This window comes from Schistocerca nitens, chromosome 3, assembly GCF_023898315.1.
Source record: "Schistocerca nitens isolate TAMUIC-IGC-003100 chromosome 3, iqSchNite1.1, whole genome shotgun sequence".
Classification (NCBI taxonomy): Eukaryota; Metazoa; Arthropoda; class Insecta; order Orthoptera; family Acrididae; genus Schistocerca; species Schistocerca nitens.
In genome coordinates, this window is record NC_064616.1 from 393,206,651 (window position 1) to 393,228,482 (window position 21,832).

General features: G+C 42.8%; 1 non-coding gene across 1 annotated transcript; it reads right to left on the reverse strand.

Annotated features, from left to right (window-relative positions):
- Positions 1–21,503: 21,503 nt before the first annotated feature.
- Trnar-ccg (transfer RNA arginine (anticodon CCG)) lies at positions 21,504–21,657 on the reverse strand. Its single transcript has 2 exons — positions 21,621–21,657; positions 21,504–21,546 (listed from the first exon to the last, which is right to left on the reverse strand). It is a non-coding gene; the product is annotated as a tRNA-Arg (tRNA).
- Positions 21,658–21,832: the final 175 nt, after the last annotated feature.

Below are 21,832 nucleotides of genomic sequence, written 5' to 3' on the forward strand. Positions count from 1 at the left end.
AAGCATCACTGTTGAGGGCCGGCTGTAACTAACGAACGGACGTCCAACACGTCCGAGTCCTCCAATCGGTCCTCACCGGTGGCCAGCCCAGTTACTGCTCTCACTGAGGTTGACCCCTCACCCGTGATCAAGTAGGAGGTCGGCTCAGACCGTGGTAGGCGGCGAAAAGCTTCCCAAAGGTCCGCACGTAAGGCCTCCCCGTTCAGTCTGACAAACAGGTCCCAGGTGCTGTTACTGGCTGACACTGTCGCTCAGCCAGATGCAGTCGTCCGTCCTGTTTCAGAGAGAACCTCTCAGGCTTCAAGATCCGGGCAATCAGAGAGAGTGGGATTATTGGTGATGTGGAGCTTCAATCTTAGGCGCCTTACGTGGCCCCTTAGGAACATGGTTGCCAAGAAGGTGAAGGTAGCCAATGTGCACTTTGTGAGCATAAGGGTTGGAGCCATTCCAGACGTGGAATGGGGCCTTCCGGATGGCATGAAGAGCAAAGGGTGGAGCCAGCTGCAAGTGGCGGCTCACGTCGGTACCAGTGATGTGCATTGCTTTGGGTTGGAAGAGATTCTATCTGATTTCGAGGGGCTAACAGAAATGGTAAGGGCTGCCAGCCTTTTTTACGAGATGAAAGCAGAGCTCACCATTTGCAGCATAGTAGAGAGGACCGATTGTGGACTTCTGGTACAGAGCCGAGTGGAGGGTCTGAATGAGAGGCTCAGACGGTTCTACGACAGCGTAGGCCGCGGATTCCTCGACATGCGCCGTAGGGTGGTTGGATTTCGGGTTCCGCTGAATAGGTCAGGAGACCGCTATACGCAGAGGGCGGCTACACGGGTAGCAGAGGCCTTGTTGGGGGGGGGGGGGGGACTGGGCGTTTTTTTAGGTTAGAGGGTCACGGGAAAACATAAAAAGAGCTTCAGTCTCAAAGGGTGCAAGCCGAACACAGGAAGAACGCAGGTACAGGAACCATTAGTATAATAGTTGTAAATTGTCGCAGCTGTGTTGGGAAAGTACTATATCTCCAAGATCTAATAGAAAGCACTGATGCTCAAATCGTTATAGGCACTGAAAGCTGGCCCAAGCTGAAGATAAGTCCAGTCGAAATTTCTGCGAAAAATCTAACAGTGTTCCGAAGGGGTACGCTAAACACAGTTGGTGGCGTGTTTGTTGCTGTTAGAAGTAGTTTATCTTGTCGCGAAATTGAAGTAGATAGCTCCTGTGAGTAGTATGGGCCGAGGTCATTCTCGGCAACCGGAAAAAAATAGTAATTGGATTCTTTTACCGATCTTCCAATTCAAATGATACGATTGCTGAAAGGTTCAAAGAAAACTTGAGTTTAATTTCAAACACTTTCACGACTCATACAATTGTAGTTGGTGGTGACTTTAGTTTATTCTCGATATGTTGGCGAAAGTACATTTTCAGATCGGGAGGGACGCATAAAACATCGTCCAAAACTGTGCTAAATGCATTCTCTGATAATTATTTGGAGTAGTTAGCTAATGAGCCCACGCGAATAGTAAACGGTTATAAAAACACACTTGACCTATTAGCGACAAATAATCCTTAGCTCGTAATAAGCATCAAAAGTGATATAGGGATTAGTGAACACAGGATTGTCGTAGCAAAACTGAATATTGTAACCCCCAAATCCTCCAAAGATCAACGAAAAATATACCTATTCAAAAAAGCAGATAAAAATTCACTTGACGACTTCCTGAGAGACAATCTCCACTCCCTCCAGATTAACAACGTAAGTGTAGTCCAAATGTGGCTTGAATTCAAAGAAATAGTATCGAGAGCAATTGAGAGATTCATACCAAATAAAGTAACAAACGACGGAGCTGATCCTCCTTGTTACACAAAACGGGTCAGAACACTTTGCAGAAACGACGAAAGAACTTGCCAAATTTAAACGGACGCAAAATCTCCAAGATTGGTGATCTTGTACAGAATCTCGAAATTTAGCACGGACTTCAATGCTAGATGCTTATAATAGTTTCCACGACGAAACATTGTCTCGAAACCTGGCAGAAAATCCAAAGAGATTCTGGTCGTATGTAAAGTATGCTAGCGGCAAGATACAATCAATGCCTTCTCTGTGCGATAGCAATCGAAATACTATAGACGAAGGTGCTGCCAGAGCAGAGTTACTAAACACAACCTTCCGAAATTCCTTCATCAAAGAAGACGAAGTAAATATTCCAGAATTTGAATATACATTACTGGCCATTAAAATTGCTACACCAAGAAGAAATGCAGATGATAAACGGGTATTCATTGGTCAAATATATTACACAGCTCTACAAAATAAAATTTTTTTTTCGTTGCCAGGGAAGTTTGAACGAAAATGGGATATTGTTATGATACTCATTCCGAGTATATTTGTACTTTTTCCAAATTGGCTCTGGTTTTTGAGATATAGGTTATTTGTGGAAATGAGAGTTTCATGTGGATAATATCGACTGCAGGGTCCATATATGGTGTAATGTATTTGCTACCTGTTTTTTAATTAGTGATATTGTACTATCTTTATTAAACAATTGTGCTCAGGGAGTGCATCTGTGTGGTTGAGGATTACATCATGCAAACATCACACTGTCAGCATGTGTTCAGTCCTGTTGTGGAGTGCGTGTGTTGAAGATATTGAGGGTTGTGCAGATTTGAATTCGGCGGTACTCGACATTCATTTGTTGGCCGAGGTAATCCCCGTAACAGCCGATAGGTAGCGTTCAGTGTAAACAAGAAAAATGGCGATGGTCGAAAGTCACACACATGTGCAGTGCAGCTTCAAGGAGATAGAACCTTTTCATCGTGACGTAGCAAATAAGAGGTGAGTATTCATTTCACACAAAACAATTAATGATGTTTGTTGGATGTGATTGACATGCAAATACAAGAAAGTTCTGCATAATATGTAGTATTTGTGCAATTTTGTTTTAGGAAAACATGAGTTCTTCACGCCGTCTTTGCGTGAACCATCCAGATGAGTTCTGCTACATTTGTGGTGAATACGTTCTTCAAAAGAACAGGAAGAATATCACTCCTTTTGTGAAGGAAGCGTATCTGGCATATTTCGGAATTAAACTTGGAGATCAAGACAAGGCGTGGGCACCCCATAAAGTTTGTAAATGCTGTGTGGAGTGCTTACGGCAGTGGACAAAACGAAAAATGAAAAGCTTAAACTTCGGAGTGCCTATGGTATGGCGAGAGCAGAAGAACCATACAGATGATTGCTATTTTTGCATTGTTAATGTGAAAGGTTTTAATAGGTTCAAAAAACGAAAGTGGGAATATCCCGATTTGGAGTCAGCAAGAAGACCGGTGGTGCACAGCAACGATGTTCCTGTACCAACCTTCACAACATTACCCACGCTAACATCATCAGATGACGATGTGCACGGCGAGGAATGTACAAGTAGTGGTTCGGAATACGAAGGACGTGAGACACAACCCCAGCAGTTCGACCAGAAGGAGCTCAGTGACTTGATACGAGAACTCAATCTTTCAAAGCAAGCATCAGAACTCTTAGCATCCAGGCTTAAGGAAAAGAACTGTCTTCATCCAAGTGTTAAAATAACAGCTTACCGGACGAGAGAAGAAAACCTTCTTCCATACTTCAACCAAGAAGAGGTTATAGTGTATTGCAGCAATATACCTGGACTTTTACTTGAATTGGGGCTGCCGGAATATAGACCAGAGGACTGGCGTCTCTTCATAGACAGTTCCACTAGAAGTTTAAAATGTGTTCTCCTACACAATGGCAATCGTTACGCATCTATTCCAATTGCCCACTCAACAAAACTTTGTGAAGCATATGCTAACATCAAGATGGTTCTGCAGAAAATTCAGTATATGCAGCACCAGTGGTTGATTTGTGTTGATTTGAAAATGGTGAACTTCTTGCTTGGACAACAAAGTGGATACACAAAGCATCCATGTTTTATCTGCATGTGGGATAGTAGGGCAAAGCACGAACATTGGAAGCAGAAAACATGGCCTCCAAGGGAACATATGGCTGTTGGTGAAGCAAACTTCATTAATGAACCTCTGGTTAGTAGGGACAAGATTGTTCTTCCACCATTACATATTAAGTTAGGACTAATGAAGCAATTCACCAAAGCTTTAGACAGAAATGGTAATTGCTTCACATACATCTGCAATACGTTCCCTGGACTCAGTAGTGAAAAACTTAAGGCAGGAATATTTGATGGTCCTCAAATTCGCAGGCTCATCAACGATACCAGTTTTACAAGTGTCATGACTGTCACTGAAGCATCGGCCTGGAACAGTTTTGTCGCTGTTGTAAAATGTTTTTTGGGCAATCATAAAGCTCCCAATTACAAGGAACTGGTCAAAAACATGCTCACTAACTTTCAAAACTTAGGAGCTAACATGAGCATAAAATTGCACTTCCTTCACAGCCACTTGGATCGATTTCCTCGTAATCTAGGTGATTTCAGTGAGGAACAAGGAGAGCGGTTCCATCAAGATATGAAAGGAATAGAGGAAAGATATAAAGGAAGATGGGACAGGCATATGATGGCAGATTGTTGCTGAAATCTGCAACGTGACTGTTCTGAAGAGACCTATAAAAGGAAAGCGTGCAGGAAGCGGTTCGTCATGGACGGAAAATGATATATTTATAGAGAAACTTCTCAATTATGTTTTATACGTGGACAAATGCCTATCAGATTTTCATAGAAGCTATTTATAAAGATTATTTTCTTTTTTCATTGTAGTTTGTAGCGCTCGAGTTCAGTATTAGCAATTTTTTCTAATTTTTTGAATAAATCATGCATTATCTCAAAAACTAGAGCCAAACTGCATAAATGGTTGCTATATTCGTCCTCAGCACCACTAACCCATCCTAAAGCCACTCAAATATCCTTGACAAGAAAATGAGTGTTGACCAGTGTTATACTAGAACTGACATGTGATTACATTTTCACGCAATTTCGGTGCATAGATCCTGAGAAATCAGTACCCAGAACAACCACCTCTGGCCGTAATAACGGCCTTGATACGCCTGGGCATTGAGTCAAACAGAGCCTGGATGGCGTGTACAGGTACAGCTGCCCATGCAACTTCAACACGATGTCACAGTTCATCAAGAGTAGTGACTGGCGCATTGTGACGAGCCAGTTGCTCGGTCACCATTGACCAGACGTTTTCAGTTGGTGAGAGATCTGGAGAATGTGCTGGCCAGGGCAGCATTCGAACCTTTTCTGTATCCAGATTGACCAGACGTTTTCAATTGGTGAGAGATCTGGAGAATGTGCTGGCCAGGGCAGCATTCGAACCTTTTCTGTATCCAGAAAGGCCCGTACAGGACCTGCAACATGCAGTCGTGAGTTATCCTGCTGAAATGTAGGGTTCGCAGGGATAGAATAAAGGGTAGAGCCACGGGTCGTAACACATCTGAAATGTAACGTCCACTGTTCAAAGTGCCGTCAATGCGAACAAGAGGTGACCGAGACGTGTAACCAATGGCACCCCATACAATCACGCAGGGTGATACGCAGTATGGCGATGACGATTACACGCTTCCAATGTGCGTTCACCGCGATGTCACCAAACACGGATGCGACCATCATGATGCTGTAAACAGAACCTGGATTCATCCGAAAAAATGACGTTTTGCCATTCGTGCACCCAGGTTCGTCGTTGATTACACCATCGCAGGCGCTCCTGTCTGTGATGCAGCGTCAAGGGTAACCGCAGCCATGGTCTCCGAGCTGATAGTCCATGCTGATGCAAACGTCGTCGAACTGTTCGTGCAGATAGTTGTTGTCTTGCAAACGTCCCCATCTGATGACTCAGGGATCGGGACGTGGCTGCACGATCCGTTACAGCCATGCGGATAAGATGCCTGTCATCTCGACAGTTAGTGATACGATGCCGTTGGGATCCAGCACGGCGTTCCGTATGACCCTCCTGAACCCACCGATTCCATATTCTGCTAACAGTCATTGGATCTCGACCATCACGAGAAGCAATGTCGCGATACGATAAACAGCAATCGCGATAGGCTACAATCCGACCTTTATCATAGTCGGAAACGTGAAGGTACGCATTTCTCCTCCTTACACGAGGCATCACAACAACGTTTCACCACTGTTTGTGTATGAAAAATCGGTTGGAAACTTTCCTCACGTCAGCACGTTGTAGGTGTCGCCACCGGTGCCAACCTTGTGTGAATGCTCTGAAAATCTAATCATTTGCATATCACAGCATCTTCTTCCTGTTGGTTAAATTTCGCGTCTGTAGCACGTCATCTTCATGGTGTAGCAATTTTAATGGCCAGTGGTGTAGAACAGCTTCCAACATGAATAGCGTATAAGTAGATATCCTCGGAGTAGTGAAGCAACTTTAATCACTTAACAAAAGCAAGTCTTCCGGTCCAGACAGTATATCAGTTAGGGTCCCTTCGGAGTTTGCTGATACAATACCTCCGTATCTGACAATCATATACAACCGTTCGCTGCATGACAGATCCACACCCAAAGACTGGAAAGTTGCACAGGTCACACCAATATTCAAAAGAGGTAGTAGGAATAATCCACAAAATCACAAACATAATTAATGTCGATATGCAGCAGAATTTTGGAATATATATTGTGTTCGAACATTATGAATTACCTCGAAGAGAACGGTCTATTGACAAACAGTCAACATGGATTTAGGAAACATCGATCTTGTGAAAAACAACTAGCTATTTACTCTCATGTAGTGTTGAGTGCTATTGATAAGGGATTTCAAATTGATTCCGTATTTCTAGATTTCCGGAATGCTTTCGACACTGTTCGACGCAAGCGGCTTGTAGTGAAATTGCGTACTGATGGAATTTCGTCTCAGTTATGTGATTGGATTCGTGATTTTCTGTCAGAGAGGTCACCGTTCGTAGTAACCGACGGAAAGTCATTGAGTAAAACAGAAGTGATTTCTGGCGTTCGCCAAGGTAGTGTTATAGGCCCTCTGCTTTTCCTTATCAGTATAAAACATTTAGGTGACAATATGTGCAGGCCATTTTAGGTTGTTTGCAGATGATGCTGTCGTTTAGTGACTAGTAAAATCATCGAACGACCAAATCAAATTGCAAAACGATTCAGAAAAGATGTCTGTATGGTGCAAAGAGCTGGCTTTTGACCCTAAATAACGAAAAGCGTGAGGTCGTCCACATGAATGCTAAAAGTAACCGGTTAAACTTCGGTTACACGATAAATCAGTCAAATTTGAAGGCCGTAAATTTAGCTACATACCTTGTAAGTAGGCTGTTTATGTTTTCTTATTGGCAACGTTACGTAGCGCTCTGTATGAAAATCACTGGCTGTGCTGTGTGCAGTCTGTGGCTAGTTTGCATTGTTGTCTGCCATTGTAGTGTTGGGCAGCGGCAGCTGGATGTGAACAGCGCGTAGCGTTGCGCAGTTGGAGGTGAGCCGCCAGCAGTGGTGGATGTGGGGAGAGAAATGGCGGAGTTTTGATATTTGTAATACTGGATATCATGAACTGCTATGTATATTATAATTTTTCAACACTATTAAGGTAAATACATTGTTTGTTCTCTATCAAAATCTTTCATTTGCTAACTATGCCTATCAGTAGTTAGTGCCTTCAGTAGTTTGAATCTTTTATTTAGCTGGCAGTAGTGGCGCTCGCTGTGTTGCAGTAGTTCGAGTAACGAAGATTTTTGTGAGGTAAGTGATTTGTGAAAGGTATAGTTTAATGTTAGTCAGGGCCATTCTTTCGTAGGGATTATTGAAAGTCAGATTGCGTTGCGCTAAAAATATTGTGTGTCAGGATAAACACAGTCATCTATAAATTTTTCAAAAGGGGACGTTTCAACCTAAGAACTACAATTACGTACAACTTAAAATGGAAGGAACACACAGAAAATGTTGTGGGCAAGGCTAACGAAAGACTGCGTTTTGTTGGCAGAAAACTTAGAAAATGTAAGATGTACTAAAGAGACTGCCTGCACTAAGCTTTTCCGTCCTCTTTTAAAATACTGCTGCGCGGTGTGGGATCCTTAGCATACAAGATTGGCGGAGTACATCAAGAAAGTTCACAGAACGGCAGCAAGTTTTGTATTATCGCGAAATAGGGGAGAGAGTGTCACTGGAATGATACAGGATTTGGGATGGTCATCATTAAAGCAAAGGCGTTTTTCGTTGCGGCAGAACCTTGTCACGAAATTTCAATTTTCAGTCTTCTCCTCCGAATGCGAAAATATATTGTTGTTGCTGACCTACTTAGGCAGAAATGATCATCCTCATAAAATAAGGGAAATCAGAGCTCGCACGGAAAGATATAGGTGTTTGATTTTCCCGCGTGCTGTACGAGTTTGGAATGATAGAAAATTAATGTAAAGGTGGTTCGATGAGCCCTCTGCCATGCACTTAAATATGAATTACAGAGTATTCATGTAGCTGTAGATGTCGCTAACCATAATAAGTTTAGAGGTCCCAAACAACTTCTTGCTGCATGTCTCGTGTTTTTCAGCAACAGAATGCAGGAACTAAATCAGACTGTTAAGATAAATGTCTCATTCACATTCCCCAAGCTTGGTGCTGTTAGAAAAAGGTATACGAATCCCAAGAATGCGTCTCTACCGTTGTTTGTTGAAGTTAGTGAATGGTATTCAACCATTATCATAGACCGATTTTAAAAGAAAAGAAACTGGACTTTTCCCATGTTCATGATTCCACCTGGGCGGTAAAGGAAATTATGAAACTTTGCTTTGCGTTAAGGTTAATGCAAATAAAGAATATAAAGGATTTTACGCTGCAGTGCACATAAAATTAGCAAAGTGACTGCACAGAAATATGCCGTGTAAAATTTTGCTTCAAAAGACAGTAATTATTGCTTCATAGGGTCAATTATAGTCGGTTTCTACCCAGAAAAGGCCAATATTGGCGACATTGATAAATATCTTTCTCATGTAGATGTATTACACGACGAGAACATTTCATTTCAAAAATGGTTCAAATGGCTCTGAGCACTATGGGACTCAACTGCTGAGGTCATTAGTCCCCTAGAACTTAGAACTAGTTAAACCTAACTAACCTAAGGACATCACAAACATCCATGCCCGAGGCAGGATTCGAACCTGCGACCGTAGCGGTCTTGCGGTTCCAGACTGCAGCCCCTTTAACCGCACGGCCACTTCGGCCGGCCATTTCATTTCCTACGGAACTGAATTATGTAGGAACATTTCAGATGTGCAATGTATCTGTACTGAGATCGTTACGCCGCCAGTTGTCAAATGTGTGACTTTTTAGCACAACATGTTTCGGGGTTACGTTATTTATTAATAAAAGTCATAAAATGGATAATCCAATCAACAAATCGGATTACGACATGTATTAACAACCATATAAACGTACTTACCTCGTCTCCTCTTACAGCATACTTCAAAGCTTCTGTGCCATTAGGCACCATCAAAAGTAAATGCCCAGTAACAAACATGCATTATCAAACATGAAACTCTTTTTAGAACATCTCACGTTGTCATGTTATACTCGAAAGCACAGTTGTAAACTAAAGGCAGCCGCTTTCACTTACCAAAGATAGTGCTTTCCTGCAAAATATATGTTACAGCCAGAACTATGCTACAGTAAATCATAAAATCTATGATTAAACTAGATTAAGTTAATGCCTGCCCCATGGATGATGGATATGACACTTCGTAATGATTTAGACCGTGTGAACATTATACATAAAGTGGTAGCAAATTCTAAAGACCAATACTATCCCTATGTTGAATCATGTGCAGCCATGTAGAACGACAAACAGGATACATAACATCAAAAGCTGCTAATTCAAATAAATTGGTGGCTGAATCTCAAGGAGGACATCGCTAAAGTGGACCCAGAAATGCCCCATGGACACTAGCGTCTTTTCATTTAACATGCTAATGCATTCCTTCCTCAAAGCGCAAAAAATTTTCACTTCCACTAAATTTGACAACAACCACGCTTTGTCCTCAAACTGCAATATCCTCATAGTGCCTGTGATGTTACCCAGCAAATGATGCTCACTCTTGAGGTGCTTCACCACCGCCCATGAGACATTATGCTCTTTCAACTTTATTTTTAAGCTTTTTTCCGTTTGCCCAACGTGCTTCATTCCACAACCCTTACACTTTACCTCGTAAACTCCAGCATTCCCCTTCCTGTTGTCCCACCTGCGACTCTAATGCTTCAGCCTCAACTCCACTTTGATGTCCTTTCTGAACGCACTTTTTACTCCTTTGTTATTAAATAACTTCCCTAAATCACAAGAGATAATTCCCCTGTGCTGCATTACTTTACATTTCTGCGGAATTTTTTTTTTCCTTTCGTCGACTGCTGTGCCTTACTGCTGAAATCTCCATCAAAACTACTGTGAAATCCCCATCAAAACCACTTTCTACCACTATTTGTCTAAGTGTCTTCATTTGTTCATCCTTGTTCTGAGGACATAGCGAGATGGACTTAACCCTGTGCCCAGCATTTTTGAAGAAGTATAATCTATGTATACGGGAGTGGCATGAGATCTTATCAGTTACTGGATCTGTGATCGTAGGCGTCCTAATTATTCTTACCTCAAGCTTGTTTTCTTATGCTCGATCCTCAAAACAAAATAATTAAAACATTTGACAGAGCCTAATATCACAAACGCTTTACGGTACCTTTTATTAAAGGACGATTTTAATATTTTTATACGTTGATTAGTACGTGTCGAACAGCGGTTCATTGATTGGTTTCCTTGTCTGGTGGTGTAACACTCTCAATACCGATGGATGAGACAGTTCTAAGATGGTTTCACATCAGACAGTTACAAAATTTACCTATTAATGTGTGTGGGATTGAGCACTCAGAGAATAAGGGGATGGTTATAAGCGGGACACAAGGACAGAAAGGAAAAATGTTTCTGGTGGGTTCCACTGAATTCCTGGAAACATCATAAACGCGAGAAGCATGTGTATTTCTTAATGTTGCAACTTTACTAATTCTCTTATCTTAAAAACCTTTTGAGGCTAGCGAGTAGTAGCATTATTGCTCATTAACATTCGGTTGAAGTATGTCAGCCTTGTTTACTTTACTTTCGTTCTAATAAGAAATTCACTCTACATTTAGTTGACTGTTTGCCATTGAATGCTATCAGTACTAGAATGCGCAACCTGAAGAAGCAGTGCATAAAGTTCTACTCGTATAATAAACAATTAAAGCTTCCATTTACCATTGATGCGAACATCTAATGCTTGTTTGAAGATGGTGTTAGTGACGAAATTCATGTCCACAAACCCTACGGTATTTCATTCTATTTGCACTACAGTTACCATGAAGAATATTCTTTGTTTCAGTTGTACCGACGTGTTGATTTCATAGACTGGTTTAGAAAACAGCTCTATGGTATAAAAAATTACTTGTAGCGGGTGATTGTCGGTGGAGAAAGGAAAAAGTGTTTCGAACAGCAGAGGTCAGCAACATCTGTAAAGAACGCTTCAAGCAGACTGATGGGAAACACAGAAGTCATTGCCATTTTACATGCAAATTGCGTGTAGATGCACATTACAGATATAATTGAAACATTACAATATTTTAAAATTTAAAAAGTGTTAACATTCGAGTTCTTTTTTCTTCGCGTCTATATATTTATTTCTCAACGTAGTCACTCTGGCGACGGAAACATTTTCCCCAACGAGAGACTAGTTCGTTGACACTGTCACAGTAGAATATCTGAGTTTGTTGACGTAGCTACAAGCTCACCTCTCCTTGCACCGCTTCAGCACAATTAAAGTGGAGTCCTCGAAGGTGTTCTTTAAGTTTCGGGAAGAGATAAAAATCGGATGGGGCCGACTCGGGACTGTATGAACGATGATCGACGACAATTTACCCAGAGGACAGGATAACTGCAGATGTCGCAGCGTTCGTAGGTTAAGGAATTGTCATTCTGAATGAAATCGTGTGCCATGTGAGCACGAAGTTTCTGCAGTTAGAAACTTGATTACGACACACTGTTTCGAACTCACCGATTTAGTAATGCTACACACACCCATGTTACACGCTACAATTCAGAGTCTTCTAGAGGCATGGGGCTGCAACGTGCTTCAGTGAAGCGTGAAAATCGAGTAGACCGAATATAGACCGAATAATATGCGTGACATGTAATACCTCAACCGATATTGAAAACACAAAACAATTCGGAGGCATTATTTTTGAGCACACCTCCTAATATTATGGACCTATGCAGATGAGAGGAAGAAACGACTGAAATAAATCCAGGCCATGTTTTAGTGATGTGGCAAACATGGAAAAATATAAAACAGACATTCAGTCTATTACAGTATGTTACTGTAGTGACATAAAAAATTTTGTTTTATAGATACCTTCAATTTCCTGGCATACTCCCCAGAAAATTATGTCTCGTGTTTAAAGCCTGTAGAGTAGAAAATAATAAGAGAGTGTTTACTTATCAGTGAGCTGTTTAATTTTAATAATAGTGAAGAGATGATTCCTTATGAGCTTAGAGTTGATGAATCCATTTGGTTGGAAGGACAGTTGCTGCTGACTGAGTCATTCAAAAGCTTATTGTCCCGTGAAACAAAAATATTCAGTGAATTGGATTAGCAAAGAGAATGCAGAATGTTTAGTTTATATGAATGCAAGACACTTTCCGTACACTCTGTTTTGAAACATAGGAACTAGATCCAGACAGTTATGTGACCTCATCTTGCTTGCCATGGTACGCATTTCGGAAAACTGTGAATGTGAAATCTCAGCTCATTAGGGACATAGTAAAATAAAAATTTGTTAAGCATGTCGTGAGAGGCAGTATTGCTCACTGTCCACGTAGAAATACACTTGCAAACAATAGGACCATGGCTGATTATAGCGAAAATGAGGATGAGTCTTATATATCTCGACGTTAACAGTATTTACCACTGGACCATGTTGCAGTGCCTATCCACTCCCTGATTTTACATGCATATTTGTGGACATCTAGTGAGCATACCAGATGAATCAGACATGGGGTAATTGTAGAAGTAGATCTTAAGTATGTTGATAATTTACATGAACTTCACTCCAATTTACCATCACGTCACGAGAAAATTGTACCACCATCTAGCAACAACAATCCGGGAGTTACAAAGCAACTGATTTCCACATTATACGATAAGAGAAGTGATGTGATTCACTATAGACATATATAACAGTGTCTGAAGAATAATATTATTCCAAGCAACCTTTACCAGATATTGTCATTCCTTCAGACACCCTCGATGAAACTCGATATTGATATTAATGTTGAGGAACATATGAACACAAAAAAAAGCCGGCCGAAGTGGCCGTGCGGTTAAAGGCGCTGCAGTCTGGAACCGCAAGACCGCTACGGTCGCAGGTTCGAATCCTGCCTCGGGCATGGATGTTTGTGATGTCCTTAGGTTAGTTAGGTTTAACTAGTTCTAAGTTCTAGGGGACTAATGACCTCAGCAGTTGAGTTCCATAGTGCTCAGAGCCATTTTGAACAAAAAAAAAAAAAAAAAAAAAAAATCGAAATAAAAATTTGTTGAAAATCTTGCATAATACCGTTTGGGCTAAATTACCCAAAATGTGCGAAAAATGTCTGATAGGAAGCTATTAACGAATTGGAAAGATAGAAACTGAGCTGCGGCTCTCATTGTCAAATGGTATTTTAAGCTCAGTGCCGTATTTAAAGGAAATTTTCTTGCGATTGAATTAAGCAGGAATAACATTGTTTATGATAAATTTGTAGCTGTAGCAATGGTTATTTTAGTTATTTCCAAGGTGCTGCAAGTAGATTTTCATTATGGCAACTACCTCGTATAGTAAACCGAAAATAGGGTACTTCCCTAAAAAAAGCTACTAAACAGCTGTTTTAGTTTCTAACCATCATCACGGATATGGTAAAGATCTGAGCGATGTAATATGCTTTGCACAAGACGTAGGTATACAGAACCCGAACTTTCTGAAGGGAGTTAAGGGAACGCCGTTCATGTTCCAGGACTGCTCCTTATACACTCCTGGAAATTGAAATGAGAACACCGTGAATTCATTGTCCCAGGAAGGGGAAACTTTATTGACACATTCCTGGGGTCAGATACATCACATGATCACACTGACAGAACCACAGGCACATAGACACAGGCAACAGAGCATGCACAATGTCGGCACTAGTACAGTGTATATCCACCTTTCGCAGCAATGCAGGCTGCTATTCTCCCATGGAGACGATCGTAGAGATGCTGGATGTAGTCCTGTGGAACGGCTTGCCATGCCATTTCCACCTGGCGCCTCAGTTGGACCAGCGTTCGTGCTGGACGTGCAGACCGCGTGAGACGACGCTTCATCCAGTCCCAAACATGCTCAATGGGGGACAGATCCGGAGATCTTGCTGGCCAGGGTAGTTGACTTACACCTTCTAGAGCACGTTGGGTGGCACGGGATACATGCGGACGTGCATTGTCCTGTTGGAACAGCAAGTTCCCTTGCCGGTCTAGGAATGGTAGAACGATGGGTTCGATGACGGTTTGGATGTACCGTGCACTATTCAGTGTCCCCTCGACGATCACCAGTGGTGTACGGCCAGTGTAGGAGATCGCTCCCCACACCATGATGCCGGGTGTTGGCCCTGTGTGCCTCGGTCGTATGCAGTCCTGATTGTGGCGCTCACCTGCACGGCGCCAAACACGCATACCACCATCATTGGCACCAAGGCAGAAGCGACTCTCATCGCTGAAGACGACACGTCTCCATTCGTCCCTCCATTCACGCCTGTCGCGACACCACTGGAGGCGGGCTGCACGATGTTGGGGCGTGAGCGGAAGACGGCCTAACGGTGTGCGGGACCGTAGCCCAGCTTCATGGAGACGGTTGCGAATGGTCCTCGCCGATACCCCAGGAGCAACAGTGTCCCTAATTTGCTGGGAAGTGGCGGTGCGGTCCCCTACGGCACTCCGTAGGATCCTACGGTCTTGGCGTGCATCCGTGCGTCGCTGCGGTCCGGTCCCAGGTCGACGGGCACGTGCACCTTCCGCCGACCACTGGCGACAACATCGATGTACTGTGGAGACCTCACGCCCCACGTGTTGAGCAATTCGGCGGTACGTCCACCCGGCCTCCCGCATGCCCACTATACGCCCTCGCTCAAAGTCCGTCAACTGCACATACGGTTCACGTCCACGCTGTCGCGGCATGCTACCAGTGTTAAAGACTGCGATGGAGCTCCGTATGCCACGGCAAACTGGCTGACACTGACGGCGGCGGTGCACAAATGCTGCGCAGCTAGCGCCATTCGACGGCCAACACCGCGGTTCCTGGTGTGTCCGCTGTGCCGTGCGTGTGATCATTGCTTGTACAGCCCTCTCGCAGTGTCCGGAGCAAGTATGGTGGGTCTGACACACCGGTGTCAATGTGTTCTTTTTTCCATTTCCAGGAGTGTATCTTCTTTGTAACGACTTCCCATTAACTGTAGTCATTTGGAGCGGAGAATGACCAATCACGACTCCCAAAGATTTATGTGTATCGACCACTGTCGCCCACGAAATGGCATAATTATCAAAATCCCGTAATTTCATCAACAGACATTTACCTTCGTCGATGCGTGCACCAGATACAAGGCAGGCCACCAATCGCCGCCAATGGAGTATCAACAGTTGGTCGTTCCAACGTCACCTGAAGGGATGACATCAAGGAATCAGTTAAGTTCAGGGACGCCTCAATTTGTTCTGTCGAATCATTGGAACATCAGAATGCTCAGTGGATTCCCAACCTTGGGTGGTTCCGAAGGAATTACGCCAATCGGGAGACGAATATTAGGAGAAACATTAGAGACCTCAGTAGCTGTTTTCGCACTATCGAACCCATCAGGAATGCAGGGCTCAGTACTACTAGATACATCGAAAAATTTACTTCAGGGAGTAAGACGTATCTTATGCTGGCTTGACAACAACAATTTGAGGACCGTGCTGCGAGGATAAAGGAGGAAAGTCGCGATCAGTAAGCTGCGCATCCCTCTGTTGGCACAGGGGGAGGACGTGGCACCGATATCGTGAACAGTAGAAACCAGATCACCTAATGGCAATTTTGGAGGCTGTTGAAATGAAGACTCCAATACAAAAACCCGCCGCAGGCAGTTAGACCTAAGGTGGCCGCTTTTATTGCAGAGATAGCATGTCCCCATTTGCCCGCTGTACGTTATATGAATGCCGTTACCACATACCTGTATTTGGGACGGAATGTTAAGTCTGACTGCCATCTCCACGGAATGGATTCCTATATAGCAAGAGGTACCCCATGACTCTTGTCACCTCAGTGACTTCGGGGGTTTGAGACTTTTCGATATTCTAAGAAAAACGTCTGTATTACTGGTTCGGCGCTCCGTACTGACTGTCTCTCACGTAATACAGATATTCACGTCTCTGTTATTTTACTGTCTGCGGCTATGCAGTCTTGATGCCCTGTCGATGTCAGTTGAGTGAATTTCCAGTTAAGACATGTGCGTAAATTTTATATTGCTGTCAGTTATCTGGGTGCTGGTACTCTAAAGAGGGAGCATCTCACTACCACATGTTTGTTAATGCGCAGGAGAGGATTGACTGCAGCGCCGTTTGAACGGGCATCACCGCAAACTTCTTGTAAGAATGTGTGGTTTCACCTTAGCCTTCCTGTCCTACCAATGGCTGGGGTGTCCTCGTGCTATCACGTTATCTACCAATGAGCGCCTGTTTCGTATTGGACTTAGTGTCTCGGATCAGCGTAGTCACTATTCTCCCATAAACAGATTATAACATAGACTTACCTGTAATGGTCACCAAACGAACTGGCATTTGCTTAAAACACAATTAGCGTTTCTAGCTCAGAACCTTGATACTGCATTTTCGGCTTACATCCTATTGCGTCCGGACTCCTTCTACTGTTCGAATGTAACTAGTGGATTAATTAAGAAGTTAATTTCTATGGGGGAAATTTGAACTCTCTTCGAAAACGGCTTTCCAATACCGATACTGAAAATACACCTCAGTGATACTAAAAACTAAATAGCTGAAGACGAAGGACTATGATTATGTACCTAACAGCATACTAAAGCACTGCACTGCGTCCCTTAGCTCAGTAATTAGACACAGCTGAAATTTTTCCTTTAGGGGAGGTCACTTTCTGGAAGATTTAAATGCTGAATAATGAAACGGCTCTATAAAAACGGAGGCAGAAATAATGAAGATAATTTTAGACCTTTCACTATGCCCTGAGTGTTTGCCAAAGTTACTGAAACGGTTGTATGAAAAAGGGCAATTAATCATTTCAGTTCATATAATTTCCTGTCAAATATACAGATTGATTTTAGAAGTTTTTTAACAACTGAAAATGCAATATTATCTTTTCTCTGTGAGGCAGTGGACGGATTAATCAAAAATCTGCGAACAATTGTCATCTTATTTGATTTAACTAAGGCAGTTGCTTGTGTTGATCACAAAATATTGCGGGATAAGTTCAGTAATGACTGAATAGGAGGAGCACCTTATAATCGGTTCCCCTCATACCTTAAGAACCCATAGGCAAAGGGAATTCTCCGCAGTAAAGGGAACTACTGTGTAGTCTGATTGTGGCACAGTGAAGTGTGGGTATTCCTCAGAGGTCAGTGCTGGAACCGCGTCTGCTTCATATATACCCAGGGTGTAACGGGTGTATACTGCAGATGTTTTACGTCTGTGTGTTGGCGGTTTTTTCTCTGAGCCTAAGAGTCTTCACACAAACAAATCACATTATTTACTACCTGCGGTTTTCTTCATACTAGCAAATGGAACATTCCCGCAGTGTAGTCTAATAGTTATGCATTCATGTGTCTACACTTCAGCACCCGACGTGCTGGCCAGGGAAAAATGAGAATAGTCTTGCTTTTGCCACATGTACTTCGAGGTACTAACCAATCTAAAAACCGATTACTCATAATAGCTATAATTATTAGTCTGCAAATGAAGTAAATATCTACGTACCGTTGTTCAGTGCACTATGCTAAGTTACCAACAAAAATACTTGCACTTATACTCGATAATTCCTATATATAAACGATATGCCATGCGATACGAAAGGTGATTTGAAATGTTTGTATTCCGTATTGATTACACCAGCTTAGTGGTGAAGAATATTGACAGCAACATCGGCTGTGTGTCTGATAGTGTACTTCCAGACATGATTCCAAGGCATTCATAAAATAAATTGATGCTAATTCATAGGAAGACTCAGTTTTTACACTTTCTAACACACAATTCAACTAAAACTGATGTTCTGATTGCACAGAATTGACTAATGAGTCTGAACAATCAAAAGTCCTAGGGATTCTGATGCTAGTAAGCTGTAATGGAAAGCCCATGTTGAAGATCACCTTCAGAATCTGTATGCTGCTATATTTACATAAGAAAAGTGTCCACAATATGACAATTCAACAGGAAAGTAAGTTTACTTTGCTTACTTGCATTTGCTTATGACGTAAGTCATTATTTTCTGGGGTAACTCTTCCCGTAATATTTTTGGCTCAGAAAAGGGCAGAGCGACTAATATATGGTGTAAATCCGCCAACCTCTTGTCGACACCTGTTCAGGCCTGTCATTATATATTTTCTTTAGTGTCGTTTGTTGTTAATAATATGAACTTATTTCCAAGAACTAGCAGTTTTAAATCAGCAAACATTAGGCAAAATCCAAACCGCATTTGGATCGCACTTCCTGACTCTTGTGCAGAAAGGCGTGCAATATTCTCTTGCATCCATTTTCAATAAGCTACCGCAAGAATTATGAAATGTTAGCAATAATCTACGGAATTTTGAGTGCCAACTGTTGAATATCCTCACGTTCCACTCATTGTATTCTGTTGAGGAGTACCTCGAAAACATTAAGCAGTTTCCATTTACATATTGTTCATTTCATGTGTTGAAATCCCCATGACCATGTGGATTTGATCCTCTACTTGGTCCTACGAAATTAGTGCGAAATAAAATAAAAAGGTTGTGGCATGGTTGTATATACGTCTTAGGTCAGCAACGTCTTGTCATTCTTTGCATGATGCTTTCTGCATTTGTTTGAGCTTTAAAGAAACTTAGTAGCTCCTTTATTAGACTGGTCAGTATGAGCGATTTGTTGTACACTTGCCAGTACTGTACCATTTAGGGCTATAATTTCTAATTAGCTATACAAACTGGGACAAACATTACTGCATTCGTGTTCTAGGCACTACAAAGACATCGTTTACCGTGAAACGACTTCATTTGGTGGAGTAGATCTACCAGAAACATAATTTAAGTAACTTCTTGGATTCCACTTGCCACCCAGAGGAATCTACCTATTCCACCACGTATAGTTTCAGGTGCACTGGTTTTCAACAATAAGTTACGTGGTTTAATGTGGTATCACGGAGTACTCCTTTTTTGCGAGATGGTCTCATCTTTGTAGTCCTGTCAGCCTTTGTAGTCAGATGGTGCACTACGTCACAGAATTAAACAGTTTGCGACCGGAAGTCAACGACAGTCTGAAAGAGGTGCTGTAAATCGTTCCCCAGGATGACTTCACCATACTTTACTTCTGGCCTCTTCCAGTTGTGTATATTGGAATCAGATCTTTTCGTAACGTTCTTCGAACAATATGTTCCTACAAAATGTGATGCAATGCTCTGAGAGAACCATTATAATTTTCTCGTTGATCTACTCAACAGCATCACTTACTCAACAATCTACCGTTGCACCGGTCCTCACAAGTGGCTTTTAATCAAACAGAGAGCGTATGGTAGACTGGTTCAGATGCGCGACTCGTGATTTCCTGTTCCGGGATCATAGGAATTGAAGGGAGGTTATCAAGTCAAACAGAAGTGATGCACGGGATTCCCCAAGGAAATTTTGTAGGCATTCAGCTGTTCCTAACCTATGTAAATGATGTAGGAGACAATATGAAAAGCCCGCTGAGATATCTTGCAGAGAATGCTATTATTTACGGTCTAGTTAAGTGGCGAAATGAATACATATTTCAAAAAGATTTGAAAAGAAGTCTGTAAAGTGTGGAGACTGGCAGTTGACCATAAACAATAAGAAGCGCAAGTCCCTCTTCAACAGAGCAAAAAAGCTACGTTAAATTTCGGTTACACAGTAAATTATAAAAATTTAAAAGTTTTCCAATAAACTAAGTTCCTCGGGAATCAATTACGAGAAACTGGAATTGGAACAGTCACTCGTAAGTGTTGTGAGGAAGGGGAACGTAAGACTGCATCTTATTGGCAGAAAATCAGGAGGTGCAAGACATCCACTGAATAAACTAGCTAAGATAAGCTTTTCCGTCCTCCTTTGGAGTTTTGCTACGCTGTGCGGGATCCTTACCAGATACCGGGTGCACACTGTAAATAATGCAACCACTACTTTCAAACATCTCCGTTTAAAAACATGTTATTTTTCACCAAACTCTAGCTTGGCAGGGCTTGATTCAAATGGGTTAATAGTCTGTCTGTCTCTCTCTCTCTCTCTCTCTCTCTCTCTCCAAAAATTCAAATGGCTCTGAGCACTTTAGGACTTAAGTTCTGAGGTCATCAGTCCCCTAGAACGTAGAACTACTTAAACCTAACTAACCTAAGGACAGCACACACATCCATGCCCGAGGCAGGATTCGAACCTGCGACCGTAGCGGTCGCGAGGTTCCAGACTGTAGCGCCTAGAACCGCTCGGCCAGTCCGGCCGGCTCTCTCTCTCTCTCTCTCTCTCTCTCTCTCACCCACTGTTATGACAGGGATGCAGTTTGAGTGTGGTATGATCACCTGAGTGCCCATGACTGTCAGAATCTTAGCAGGTCTACCTATAATGTCGCCTTCCACAATCACGTATGCCGCCTTTGTTAGCCCACGAAAATGGTTTGAATGATTTTAGTTGACGTAACAGGTCTACCTCTAATGTCGCCTTCAACAGTCACGTCTGCCACCACTGTTAGCCCACTAAAATGGTTCTAATGACTTAACTGGACATTCACTACGCTTCCAGAATGAGATTTTCACTCTGCAGCGGAGTGTGCGCTGATATGAAACTTCCTGGCAGATTAAAACTGTGTGCCCGACCGAGACTCGAACTCGGGACCTTTGCCTTTCGCGGGCAAGTGCTCTACCAACTGAGCTACCGATGCACGACTCACGCCCGGTACTCACAGCTTTACTTCTGCCAGTACCTCGTCTACTACCTTCCAAACTTTACAGAAGCTCTCCTGCGAACCTTGCAGAACTAGCACTCCTGAAATAAAGGATATTGCGGAGCCATGGCTTAGCCACAGCCTGGTGGATGTTTCCAGAATGAGATTTTCACTCTGCAGCGGAGTGTGCGCTGATATGAAACTTCCTGGCAGATTGAAACTGTGTGCCCGACCGACACTCGAATGGTTCAAATGGCTCTGAGCACTATGGGACTCAACTGCTGAGGTCATTAGTCCCCTAGAACTTAGAACTAGTTAAACCTAACTAACCTAAGGACATCACAAACATCCATGCCCGAGGCAGGATTCGAACCTGCGACCGTAGCGGTCTTGCGGTTCAAGACTGCAGCGCCTTTAACCGCACGGCCACTTCGGCCGGCCCGACACTCGAACTCGGGAGTTTTACCCTTCGGGGGCAAGTGCTCTACCAACTGAGCTACCGAAGCACGACTCACGCCCGGTACTCACAGCTTTACTTCTGCCAGTACCTCGTCTCCTACCTTCCAAACTTTCGCAGGAGAGCTTCTGTAAAGTTTGGAAGGTAGGAGACGAGGTACTGGCAGAAGTAAAGCTGTGAGTACGGGGCGTGAGTCGTGCTTCGGTAGCTCAGTTGGTAGAGCA